General features: G+C 43.7%; 1 protein-coding gene across 13 annotated transcripts in view; it reads right to left on the bottom strand.

Annotated features, from left to right (window-relative positions):
• TIAM1 (TIAM Rac1 associated GEF 1) overlaps positions 1-14,232 on the bottom strand; it is a 355,067-nt gene that overhangs the window by 138,338 nt on the left and 202,497 nt on the right. For 2 of the 13 annotated variants that reach the window (XM_054700314.1, XM_054700320.1), the window contains one exon: positions 12,878-12,929. The exons of 10 other annotated variants lie outside the window; for them this stretch is intronic. The gene's annotated coding sequence lies outside the window, so the exon portion shown is untranslated. Of the gene's footprint in view, positions 1-8,736; positions 8,762-12,877; positions 12,930-14,232 lie in introns of those variants that run through there. One more of the 13 variants, XM_054700324.1, reaches the window with a different exon arrangement.

Genomic DNA, 14,232 nt, shown 5'->3' with positions numbered 1-14,232 from the left:
CGGGTAGCCTCTCTCAGAGAAGTCAGAGAACTTCCCACAGGCCCTGCTGGGAACTTCCCCAGGCAGAGGTGCGCACACCAGCTTGGCTGGTCCCTCATGCCCGAGCCTATCAGAGAGGGCCCCTCAGAAGGAACCACCACCCCACCCCCCTGCACCTGTTTTCCCTCCTCGGGGCTGTTCCTGCTGCTGAGGGACTTCGTGCTGGCAGGAAGCATGTGCCGATGGCCAAGTTCTCTAAGAGAAAACGATTAAGGAGTGACTTCAGAAATCCAGATGCTAAGGACAGCAAGGAGAGTGCCCAGAGGATGAGAAGCCAGAAGAAATATTGAGTAAGTACGTGTCTGTGAATATTCATTAGCAGCCTCACTGAAGCTCCAAGTCAATGAGCAGATAGTTGGAGAACAAAGCTGCCTTATTTCAGAAGGGGAGCATCGGGGGTCCCGCTCAGGTGATGTGGAGCTAAGGGCACAAGAGGAGCGGCCATCTTCCCCCACACCTCCACAAAGAAGAGATGGGGTACAGGCCAGAGGTGCAGGGGGTGAGAAGATTCACCAGAGACAGAGTGGGGAGCAGAACAGGTGGAGCTACTGAAATACACTGCTGAGGGGAAACAGAGGGTGAGACAGGAGAGGTCTGCTGGGCGATGTGGGTCAGCTCCTTGGCTGGGGATCGAACTCAGGCCTCAGCGATGACAGCGCTGAGACTCAACCCCTAGGCCACGAGGGAGGCCCGAGCACCCATCTTGATTTGTGCTTAGGTGGTAACAGGACTTTCCTCAAAGACTAAGTAAAGTACTTCAGTGATGCAAAGAATCTTCCACTTGGAAGCCAAATACAGGTATGTTTCTGAGATTTTCAGGAAATGTCTCCTAAGGATTTTCAAAATAAGGTAAATCTTTTACTTCTAAGTCCTCGTCTTTTGAAAGAGACTAGGGCTCACTCCTAAGAGAGTTTGACAGGTTTAGAGGACAAAGTCGTGGCCAGGGTACTCGGCCCAAAATGCTCCTGGGCAAAGTCCTCACTTTAAAATGGAAAAAAAAATCTTTAAAAACAGTCTTAATTTTTTATTCGCAGATCATTTCAGATTGTTTTGCAATCGCAAAACTACAACTACCAGCTCTAACAGGTCATTTCACTGATTTTATAAAGCGCATTTTTCGCTGTTACTGTCTCTGAAATTAAATATATCTTAGGATAACAGGAGATGGGATAGCATGGCTTAATGAACACCATTTTCTTTCTCAGTAAGATAAATTAGTGGTGATTCATACAACTGATAACATCTTATAAAACAGAGTATAGAAACAGATCTTTAAGTAACTACCTTTCTGACTACCTAAAAGCTGCTAGTGAGATTCACCATTGGAGTAAGAGAGTCTCCATAAGAATCTTACTGAGTGCTACCCACTCAGTTCAATGCAACCAACATTTACTGAGAAAGTACAATGTGTCTGAGATGAGGAGAGAGACTTTCCTCACGCTGCCCACAATCTGAGATGACCGTGGGCACTTATCCACCTGAGACAGGGTTACAAGGGCTAATCTGGCATTATTCACAGTGAATGATGAGGAAAAAATGGACCAATTCTGCCAGGAGAAGCTATCAATAGAAACTGGTCCTGCAGGGTTCATAGTTTTAGTTTATGAGGATGGAGGAATAGGAAAGAGGGATAGAAGAGATTGGGGGAAAAAAAAAAAAAGGAGACGGCCTAATTTTATTTATTTATTTATTTATTTATTTATTTATTTATTGGTGGGACCTTTGCCAGCGCTGGGGATCGAACCAGAGCTGCAGAGGCTGCGGGTAGCCTCACAGCCCAGCGCTCAACCGCTGCGCCACCAGGAGAGGCCCAGGCCTAAATATTACAGAAAACATAAATATTCCAGGAAAAAGGCAAAAGCTCTGAAGAATGTAAGTAGCATTGGCCCAACATTGCAGAGGTAAGTGCATGGGAGAGCCGGAGGTGAGGAGATGAAGCCAGGTTAGAGCTATCGGGCTGCACAAAAGAATCGGATGTGAATGTGTGTCTCCAAGTGTGCGGTGGATTTTTTTAGGGAAGTTACATGATCAGACATCTTTCATGGGTGGCTTGTTGCAACCAACCCAGCCTGCCTGGAGGAGGTAAGAAAGTCTAAGTTTGGACTGAGAAGAAAGGTTGGTGGAGCCTCGTGACTTAGCGGTAAAGGCTTGGTGGGAGTGCAAACTGGTCCAGCCACTATGGAGAGCTGTGTGGAGATTTCTGGACCTACTAAACATAGAGCTTCCATAGGATCCAGCAATTCCACTCCTAGGTATTTACCCAAAGGACACAGAAACATCCATTCCAAAGAACACCTGCACCCCTATGTTTATAGCAGCACTGTTTACAATAGCTAAGCTTTGGAAACAGCCCAAATGCCCCAAAATAGATGACTGGATCATCCATAGGTTCTTAGGAACTGCACCTCTGAGCAAGATGAGGTATAACAAAGCAGTTCCTTGAAAAGTTCATTTTACTCAACATAAGCTGAGTTTCAGTTATTCTCAGCAACATTATAACAAAGTATCAAAATAACTTTTTTCAAGCCTTGCAGAGTGTAAAGAAACTCTGGTACACAGTGTGGCAGGGAGGGGGGCATGTAAAGAGGCCCAGTCCCTATGGAAAAGTGTGCACGTTCCTCAAAATATTAAAAATAGGTCTACCATATGATCTAGGAAGACCATTCCTTCCTATCTATCCAAAGAATACCAAACACCAATTCCAAGGGACGTATGCACTCCTACGGTCATTGCAGCACAATTCACAATAGCCAAGTTATGGAAACAACCAAAATGCCCAACAACAGATGAACCGGCTAGGAAGGTGTGGTCTAAAAACACAATGGAGGGCCTCCCTGGTAGCACAGTGGGTTGAGCGCAGTGCTGTGAAGCGGTCCGCAGCCTCTGCAGCACGGGTTCGATTCCCGGCCGGCCAGGGAAAAAACCACATGGCGCAGCAGACCTCTCCTGTCTCGCCCACTGCTCCCCTCAGCAGTGTCTTCGGTCTGTCGGCCTGTTCTGCTCCCCTCTTTGTCTCTGGTGAATCCTCTCACCTCCTATGCCTCTAGCCTGTACCCCAGCTATTGTATGAATAAAAAATAAATCTTTTTTAAAAAATAAAAACACAGTGTAAAAAAAGATGCGCTCTTGCAATATGTAACAACATGGATAGAACTTAAGGGGATGATACTAAGTGAAATAAATCAGAAGGAGAAAGACAGATACCAGGTGATTTCACTCATACGTGGACTACAAAGAAACAAGTACTGACTGCAGTATTAAGTCTACAAGAAGGGGAGGGTTGGGGGATGAGCAGAGGGGAGTAGGGCCAATGAACTGTGGTGGAGGTTTATGTGTGCTTTGGTGGTGGGTGTAGGGTGGTAACACACACTGAAAGAGGTATGAACCTGTACCCCTAAATCATATGGTGTTGTAAACATCACCTCAATTAAAAAAATGATAATTTTTAAAAACCCAACATTAATCGAGAACCTCTAGAAAAGTGGTGTAACAATAATACCTTCATGAGGTCTAATGGGACACCCAGTTCAAAAGTTCTGTCCTTGAGAGAGAGGAATTCATCCACAAAGAGCCTGGAAATTTGGTGTCAATTCCACATGAGGTCTCACCAAAAAGCAGTAAGAATTGGAACAGACTAGCATAGCCATGAAAGAAAGGAATGGAGGGCGGCAGGAGGAAAAGGAAGGAAATTAAAATGAAGATGAAAATATTGGCCAATTCCACTGTCCAAAGATTCCAATGTACCATCAAAGTTCCAGCAAGGAACTCAATAAATCAACCAACCAACCAACACCTCTGATGATCTATGAGAAGCCACAAATTTAGGACATTATCTCAATTACACCTTCTATTGACTGAGCCAATCCCTGTAATAACTGTGTAAGATAGCATCGACAAATCAACACAAATATAAAAGTGTGATGCCTTCACATTAAGATAGAATCAGATTTGCGTTTGGCCTCCAACCTCTCCAGGCCCAAGGGACACCCACTATATTCCTCACTCACTGCAGGGGACTTGGGTGAAAAATTTAAATAAGGTCATCTTCAGCAAGGCTGATGTCAAAGCTATCCAAATCACAGCCAACGCATCTGGAAATCCTAAGTGTGCACAGCACACTTGAAGCAAACGTTGCGTTGAAGGACAATCACTTCAGGTGAGTGAAGTGAAATGACTGAGTGAAATGATAAGACAGGAGGTGAACAGCACCAAGCAGATCTCCACCCACCGCTGCTATGGTTATGTCAGTGACCTCGGCAGGGAAGGCTTTGTGACTATCCACTAGTCACAAGCTTTGTGACTATCCACTGTGTTTAAAATTAAGATGGTCTGGAAGTTTCTATGGTTCTGATACTTCCAAAAACCAAGAGTATCATAATGGAAATCACCATGAGCTTCTCTCCTCTGAGCATTTTTTATTCTGCAAACACATGATTCAATTAAGGCAACTGAGCTGGACCCCAGCAACGCAATGCTGGGGAACGACCAATTCATACTTTAAACACTAGCACAAAACCTCTTTGGCTGAATAATGACTAACATTCGCCCTAGCTGAATTACAAATTGGGAGAGAAATAAAAAGCACACAAAGTGCGCAGACTGGATTTTATGAAAGTAGAAGGAAGAAAAAAAATCAAACAAAGCACATACGCCTTTCCCTGAAGTCATAAGAGGATAATCAGCTTCTTTCACCATAAAGACAGTTCCTGGGAAGTCATGGGAACATTTCTCAAACACTGATACATCAAAGCCCCCATGCAGAAAACCCGATATATAAAATCACAAGGCAAATCTGTTTCTTGTATGACAGCAACTAGCTGAAAAAGCTTGACATTTACTGCCAAGTAATATCTCTGAGACCACACACAAAGCCAGTGAAACAGACACTGGGTCTGCTTCTAAGAATCAGAGCATGCGCCTGTCCAAGCACCGGTGTGGAAAGGGTTTTATGGGCATGCCCACTCAATAAAAGCCTTCTGAGCATGCCCACCCAAAACAGTATGTGTGTCATCACTTAGTTAATTAATGTATAAATTAGATCCATGAGCTAGTGTTCAAATACATTATGCACATTTAAATTTCTGTGCTTACCGTATGCATGAATTATTTGAACCTAACACAGATATACACAGAAAATACGAACATCTACAAATTCTGGGATTTCCTTCCAACACCCTATTGAATTCATCTTGCATGTCCTTTTGACATTGGAAGGCCAGCACTCCAGGACATAGAGGGCTGGTGGAAAAATGAAGAAAAAATAAGGAGAGTCACAGCCTGTGGAAAATTCTTCAGAGTTCCCCAGCTGCTTGGCCCCAGCAGGAAGAAAACAACTAACAGTGACTATTCCTCTCCATTCCCCCTTCCATCTGTATGGCTGCATCCCATCCCACCTAAGACAGCCTTACCTTGTCTTCCAGAGACATGGTGGGGCAGCAGCTAGGGAATGCCAGCTGCAACAGAGTGCTCTCAGTAGCCAAAAAAAAAAAAAAAAAAGGTGATCTATGTTTTTTTTTAAAAAATCCCCAAATCTGTTGTTAATGTTTGTTTTTGAATCAATGTAGCAATAAATTCCTCAGGTCTCTATCTGCAGAGTCTACATTTCTGCCTACCTCTCGGTCTTCCTATAAAGCAATGCTACAGCAGTGTCAAAAGTCTCCCAGAATCTCCTAGAAGGCAACACATGGCCACTTAGGAGACAAGCCTGCAGACATGTGCTAATAATTCTAGACTGCTGAGAGAGCCTAGGACTCACCGGGGGCCATTCAATTGGGTTTCTGCAATCAAGATAGTCATCATTTTTTCTTCCCTAGCAGTTAATGCAACAATATCACATGCAGACATGAAAATGATATAAGGTAAGATTCATTTCTACGACCTTCTCATTCCACACAAGACAGGGCAACGATCGGCCACCAGGCAAGTAAGCAAAAGTCTGTCTCCAACCAGGACGGCATTTCCAGTCTGGGTTATCTCAGACACAGCCAGAAGGAGCCAAGAAATCACAGCTCTCTCTTCTGGAAGAATGCGAGCAAACAACAACAACACACACATCATTGAGAAGGTATTTGTGAACCACACTTGGCCTGGCTTAGGTGGGAAGGAAAGGTTTCAACTTCCAGAAGAAAGACAGTTGTCTCTCGGCCAGCTTCGAATGCAGAAGCCCTGCTGACAGGAGTTCCCGCTTGAGTTCGCATGACCATGACCTCCTGGCAGTGTCTGACCCAGTGATCTGTCCACCTTCCGAAAACAAAATAAGAAAATGATTGCTCCCCTGGGATTCTACGCCTTTCTGCTTCTCAGATCTTCCTCTCATCCCCACTGTGGTTCTGGCCAGAACCTTCTGCCTAAACTGATTTCCTTCTGTCCACTCCCATTTTCCTAAATCTTGGTCTTCCTACCCTACAGCCTGACTGGGCATAGCTCCCCAGATATGTCCCACTGACACACCATTTAGGTCAACCCCTGTCATAAATAAGATTACCCCAAAGACATACAGATTTGCAAATGTTACATAACACAGACTTTGGGTTCAGATGGAGCTCCTTTCAACTGAGATTTACACGACTTGGTGACCTTGAGCCAGTCACCTAACATCCAACATGTGTGGAAACACTCTCCTCCTTGGTATTTAGTTGGTGTTGCATGGATGTTGATTGCTTTCTGTCTTTTCTTTCATTCCCCCATGCCCCATCTTTTCCTCTTTGCCTTCTAATCCTGTCTAATTCAAGTCTCTCTGCCTTTGGACCCCATCACTAATATGCCTCTCTTCCACCCAAACCACTCGATGCATTCATCACTGTAAAACCAAAGTCATGCACGCTTCAAGATGCATTCGGGGTCCTGACAGATGCCACCTCTTCAGTCCCTGCTCTGCCAAGTGACCTGCAAACACCCTGCAGAGCCGGCAGAGAGAAGAGGCACAGGAGTAAGGGAGCAGCATTCTCAAGAGTCAGTTTTACTCAAAGATTGACTCAGGAGATCAGGGAGAGCAGGGGAGTTGAGGCAGATTAAAAAGTGAATACATTTTCAAATGTGTATGATTTTCTATATTAAAAAAAAAAAACTCCCTCTCCCAAAATAAAATAGCACATGGGGTAGTTTGAAGTTAGTTGTCTTTTTATATTGGTGTGTTTTATTGGGGAAAAAATTGCAAAGATCTTGTCTTTCTATATTTTCTTTATCACTTTTCTCCTCTGATTTCCCATAGTCATCAGTTATCTGAATACTTGTCTTTACCCACATCCTAAGGTTGAGTCACAAATTTCGAGAAGGGGCCACAGCTTTTGGAGATAGTACTCCAGGGGAGATGTGCCCTGAATTAATGAATCAGGGTTCTCTGGGGAGCTCATAGGATGTGGATGGATGGGAGGATGGATGGATGGATGGATGGATGGATGGATGGATGGATGGATGATTGCATATAGAGAAGGTAATTGGCTGATGTGACTGTAGAGTCTGACAAGTCCCCAACTTGCATGACAGACCAGTAGGCTGGAGACCCAGGAATAGCTGATATTGCTGTCTTGACTCCAAAGGAGGCAGAATTCCTCCCTTCTAGAGGACCTCAGTCTTTACTCTTCAGGCCATCAAGTGATTGGATAAGGCCCAATCCCATTATGAAGAGTCAGCTTCTCTACTCAGTCACTACTGATTTCAATGCTTAATCACATCCAAAAGCACCTCACTGCAACACCATAGGCTAACCAAGTTAATATATAAAATTCAATATCAGACTTTCTTTCCAGTATCTAGGAATGGTATCAATATCAGCCAAAGGAACACAAGAATAAAAATTGTTCCCCTGCACAATGCTTATGGCAGCATAATAGCAGGAGCTCTTGACCAACCCACAGCCCACTTGGTTTGAACTCTATGTGAGGAGCTTCTGGTAGCCATGTGCTCCAGGGTGCAGAGGGGGCACCAAAGACAGTGATCTTACTGCCCCGGGTCCATCTCTACCCAGCTCTCTAGACCATTACATTTCTCCAAATGCTAGTTCTAGAAGAACACTCCAGGCATACCTGAAGTAACATAAGTAACAAAAGAAGTAACATAAAGTGAAGGTTCACATCATAAAAATGGAGCACATCTACTTAAAGACATTACGCAAAGTGGAATAAGCTAGGCACCAAAGGATAGTTGTGCTTGGTAGCCTACGACATCAAGCATGGTGATTCTGTCACTTCAACATAAAAACCAGCATCAAAACACACATGCAGATCTTTCACACCCCCCATGTAGTAGTTTAGCTGCAGCTTCTACAGCCAGCCCCCACCTTTAATGTCTCCACCCCACCCCCACGCAGACACAAACGATGGAGAGCCTGGGCACAGAAGCTTCCCTGTGGCGACACTGCTACCCTAGCTTTGGATCTGAAATCAACACCCTCTCCCACCTCTGAGCCAAAACCTCAGGCACACAGCAGGATGGGGGTGGGGAGTGTGCCCAGCAAGTCCTCAATTCCGATGCAGCTGGGCTTGGAGTTGAAAGCCCTGGCGATGGGGAGGAGGGTCAGAATGATTGTTTGACACCCTCCCACACCCTACGCATGACTAATGCATCACGCTGGGAAAGCAATTCCTCCCAGAGAGTCGGAACTGACAGGTCCCCATTTAAACCATGCCAACCCTGAGAAAGCTGAGGAGTAGCCTCCGCCCTCCCAAGCCCTAAATAGGCCCCTCAGAAAATACCCACCTTGAGAGAAAACCAGGTGAGAGATGTGGCCTGGGAATCCTATTTCTGCTTCTCCATTGGGCAGGGAGCTTGAATTTTCAAGGCCCAAACCAAGTAAAGGCACACGGGGTCGGGAATGGGGGTTTCTGTTTCATTTGGAAGCCAGGAGAATTTGCTAGCTAGGGGTAAATCGCTTCATTTCTCTACGATGTCAGATTCTTCCTGGATCAGATGTGGCTCAGAAGGAACTTTCCAAGCGGACCTCATGGAAGAGCAAAGTGTTAGGCACGAAAGGGGTTTTGTGCATCCATCAAAGCAGAGATCTGTGTTTCCAGTAGTGATTTTCCATTCAAAATAGCATCCATGAAAAGGAGGGGGGAGTAATCAAGTGTATTCACTAAATAGAGCTCAATGATCAAAATAACACCAGCCTTCTGGTTCCATGGTGCCTCCTCGCACGAGCGCGGGGAAGGGGACCATGCAGGCCCGCGCCAGTCCTGGCACTGGGGCACCAGCTCCACAGCCACCTGCTTCGTTCTGCTTCCCTCACTCCGTCCCCACACTCACAGGAACACGCGCCATCTGTGCTGTACACCCAGCTCGGCGGGGTTTTCCATAAAGGTAAATAAGATCCTGACGTTTTTCTTAAAAAAAAATAATAATAACGCCTTTGCTTATTGCTTCCAGGCCTCCATTTCAATCCAAGTTCACCCAACTCTGCTTCGCACCTGACTTCTCTGTGCTTCGGTTCAAGACTCCTTTATGAATCATAAGGGATCTTTCCTCAGGGCAGGGGAGGCGGGAGACAGGACCCCAAGAAATACAGCCGAACACCCAAGATCGAGGTGCCCACAGAGGAGCTCAGAGCGCTGAGAAGAAGTTAGAGTTAATGAAATTCTTCTCGCTGATGCTGCTAATACTCTTTACACTGAAATGTGCTCTTCACAGGGCAAAGGTAAAAAATACATTCAGATTTTGAGAATATCCACAAGAAGATAAGGTGGCAATTTAATTTGATTGTGCTTTTTTAAAGTAGACTATCAGGGAAGAAAAGAGCACTTGGGTATCTTATCTAATACCAGAAGACTGCTGGAATCCTTGGAAAAGCAAACATTTCTAACTGTGAGAGTTAATAATGGGCATTTGGAAATAATTCCTATGTCGCAGGAGAATATACATTCAAAAAAGATTCAAAAAAAACTTATTTAAATAAATGAGAACAGGTCATTTCAAATTTTAAGCTGTTGAATTCTGAAATGATTTTCACCCTAAAAGTTATAAAGTATTTCCCCCAGAAGACCTCAAGGGTCACTTTTTTTAAGACAGGTAAAAATGATGAAATGTGAAAATTTTTAAATCCAACCTATGCATAAGCCATGCTCATGAAATGTAGGCATTAAAAAATCTTTCATGTCATCTATAAGGCTTAGAAGAAATAAAAATGTCCTAAGGTGATCCTGAGGTCCCGAGACCAGATTCAGGATCAGCTCTTTTTAAGATACATCCTTAACAGCCCTTCCTCAAATCACAGGTACTGCTAGTTCTAGAACACTCCAGGCATACCTGAGCTCTTCTTTCACTGTGCTATGCCTTGAATGGGTGGCACCAGGGAGTGAAGGATTAAGAAAAGAAGTAACAAAGTGAAAGGTTCACATCATAAAAAAATGAGCGCATCTACTTAAAGACATTATGCTAAGTGGAGTAAGCCAGGCACCAAAGGAGTAAGCACAACACCAAAGTTGTGCTCATAGGACTCCACTCACTCCTAGGAGGTACCCAGACTAGTCACTGAGGCAGAAGACAGGCTGGCAATCCCCTGGATCTGGGGTGGAAGAGGAATTCGAGTGTAATGGGTATAGGGTTCCAGTTTGGGAAGATGAGAAAATTCTAGAGGTAGACAGTAGTGAGGGTTGCACAACAATGTAAATGAAACTAATGCCACTGCACTATACACCTAAAAATGGTTAAAATGATAAATTTTATGTGTATTATGCCACAATTAAAAATTAGAGGATCAATTGATAACTAATATCTGCAGGGTGCTTCAAAGTTTAAAAAACAGGTTCTACATGGGCCGTCTCATAACATGTGTCTCGCTCTACTCTGGATCCTGTGCAGTTGGCGTGTTCATTGTCAAGGGATGCCTGACCCCACGGGATATGGGGGACAGCCTTCAGAACACCCTGGGCTCATTTCTCAGGACCACACTGACACACTCTAGAAATAAAGGGAATGGTAATAGGTATTTCAAGGCACATACATTCCATGGTCAAAGCTGGGAATGCTCCCTCTTGCTCTGAAGAAGTGCATTTCCATTTATTTAACCCAGCATTTCCCAAACTTTCTTAGCCATAAAACCTCATGTTGAAGACTATCTGTTAACAATCTGAGGGAATGTGAGTATTTTGTGATTACTACTGTGAGAAATTATACTAACTAAATGTACTTATTTATATTACAGATTCAATCTCCTTGCAGACAGAAGAGCCAAGTAATCAAGGCGTTCACTTAATTGGCAGTTCCAAGAATCAATATCATCACCAGTGTTCTCCTCGCCCGGTCATCTTCCCGCGTCCAAATCTTCCCATCAGCCAGAAAAGCACGATGCACACCATGAAGACAATAATGACTAACGTTTAGGAAATCATCCTTGGCTTTCAGACTTCTTGCTCACTGGTCATGGACCAGATCAGACCCAACAGAGGGTGCTTGTACATGTGGGGGTGAAACGAACAAGGGCGGCCATAGGCACACACATCTGTGTATGTGTGATAACTAGAATAAGTGCTTTAAAAAGTAAAAGTGGAATGGTACATATGCGCCCCCCCCCAAAAAAATTTTATAAGTTCTATATAAATGAGTCAGAGAAATAATCAAATAGCACCCTCTGTGTTAAATAAATATATTGGAGAAGGGAAGTAGGGGTGAAAAGGTCTCACGGGTGATGTAACGCTGGAAAAATACTTAGATTTGAGTTTAATGGGTCTCCTTAGCAGTTCCTTCCCACTAAGCAAAACAAAAATATCGAAAAGCCAAAATTTCTAATTGTGGGTTTGTTATTTTGCTTTAAACAAGAACTGGGGTACAGGCCAGAGGTGCGGGAGGGTAAGAGGATTCATCAGAGCTGGGAGCAGAACAGGCAGATTGACTGAAAACAGTGCTGAGGGGAGCAGTGGGCGAGACAGGAGAGAACTGCTCGCCATGTGGGAATCTCCCTGGCAGGTAGGGATCGAACCGGCGCTGCAGCACAGCTTCACAGCGCTGCGCTCAACCGCCGGCCCCATCCCAAATCTTTAAGACAGAGCAACGAATTGTTCATACATCATTTGTCATGTATGTATTTCATTTGCAAACAGACTTCAATATCTCCCTCTGGGATTCAATCGCAAATAACATGTCTCCATGCCTTTCAGGATGAAGGAAACACAGCCAGGTTTTCAAGGACCAAGACTAGCCATGTCTCCCTGCCCCCACCCTCCCGGCTTCCCTGACATTTCTGAAAATGCAATTAACTGCTGACTTTGGCCCAGGCTGCAGTGAAGCAAACATGAAACCTGTCGACTGTTATTTCTTGTTGGGGCTTGTGCTGTTTGTTTGTTACGTATATTCAATTTATAATGGGAGTTTGTCAGCTTCTTTTGTTTGAACTTGACACAATGGGAAAAGCCCTTAAGGGTTAACTTCTAATCTCAAAATGAAATCTGAAACAGATAATGAAGAGGTCTTGAGCAATTGTGAAAGACACCCAACAACATCAGTCAAATTAAGGACTGTTCCCAGTCTCCAACTCAACTGCATTTCATTAGCCACTAAGTGACTGGACTGAGAGATGGATGCTCCGAGAATGGATTTTACAGGCAGACAGCATCAGGTGGGAATTTTGCTTGTGCTGATTAATATCTAAATGACTACAGAACGGTATGTCACCTCACACAATTTTCTCATTGGTAAAACGGGAATAATAAGAGCAAATGTGACAATCTGTGAGAAACCCACACAGTCACTATCTGAGCCATAGAAATGATCAATACATGTAGGAACCTAGAAAAGAAACACATATTTTTTCCATTACGCAGAGATGTTGCTTAGTAATCATAATTTCCAAACCATAATTAGAAGCTTAAAAAAAGCAATTATGAAAAATGCTCTGTGAAGCTAATACCTGAATTTATGAAACTTCATTCCACGCTGTTTACAACGAACACACGTGACATCTGGACAAGAAAGAAAAGATGACACGATACAGCAACAGTCATGAAAACATAGGCCCCTCTTCCACAACAGGTTATAAGAATGAGAAGTAACAACTCAAGTGATCATTAACTCACAAAAAATACACGGATTCTCCAGCTCTTTTACCTCTGCAAGCTTTTTGAAAAGGTTGTTACTACTGAAAATTAAAGACACAGATAATTTGTCTTCTAAATATAAGTAGTCACTGTTGATGGAAGAGAATTAGAAACCAAAAAGTTAGGTGTGTTAGAACATTGCCCAGTGCAATGCATTTCTCTGAACTTGTCAGAAATGCACAAAGCAAAAGGTTAACTGAATGTAAATATACGGAAGTGCAGAGGTATTGAAATACTAATTCTACACTATCAAGATTTAAAGACTCACAGTTTTGAGGGGGAAAAAAGCAAATTCCTGATAGCTCATGGAAGGAGGTGCCAATAATAAAACGTATTTGTTACCAAGTGGACTCGAAAAGCCAGAAGCATAGGTAAGCCCCAGTAGGAAGCAACAGTAAGGATGGACCTGAATTGTGAATTCACACCAGAGTTCATCTGGAGGGTAAGATTATATAGGATGTGATCCCTCTTTGTTAAGAAGCACAAACAACAGCTTTTATATATGAGACATCTGTGTCCGTGCTCAGGACCAGGGAGTGGGTGGGGTGCTCCATCAGCTCTATGACACAGGTATGATTGTCCTCAAAGGCTAACCACGAAGGATCCAGACCATGAGTCCAGACCTGAAAACCAGGCGGCTATTTCTCAGGGCCTGGTTCATAAGCGCATGATTAAAACTGTGAAATTTAAAACTTGACAATAATAAACCCTGGGTCCAATTTCTTATTCTTCTCTAGACACTCTTAGTATGCAACCCATAACTATGGGGGGCAGATGCAAGCTTAAATAAGGACACCATTGGGAGGGCAAAGCCTGAAAAGGGAGTTCAGGTAGGAATTAGGCTCTGTGGATCCAGGCGGGCTATAAGGCTCAGAGAATAAAAACATTCTTATTCAGCATATAATTGACTTGTCAAGTGCTCTGCAAAGCTGCCCTGAAAGGCTATCCAGTCAACTTGAAATAACTTCTGGACTTAAATCTTCTTGATTACGGGGTGCTGCCTTCACAATCCTTCCCATCAAAATGATTTATAATTGTTGAAACAAAAAAGACCTTTAAAAAAACACTCTTTGGGGGAAAATGACAGCGACAAAGGCAAAAGCAAATGATATAGTGAAAACATATGAAATTCTACGCCAAGATCCTGCTTGTTAAGAACAGTGAAATG

This window comes from Talpa occidentalis, unplaced genomic scaffold (genome assembly GCF_014898055.3).
Source record: "Talpa occidentalis isolate TD23 unplaced genomic scaffold, MPIMG_talOcc4v2.1 talOcc4.4, whole genome shotgun sequence".
NCBI lineage: Eukaryota > Metazoa > Chordata > Mammalia > Eulipotyphla > Talpidae > Talpa > Talpa occidentalis.
The sequence above is the reverse complement of the archived record's forward strand: the minus strand, read 5'-3'. Positions and strand labels throughout refer to the sequence as shown.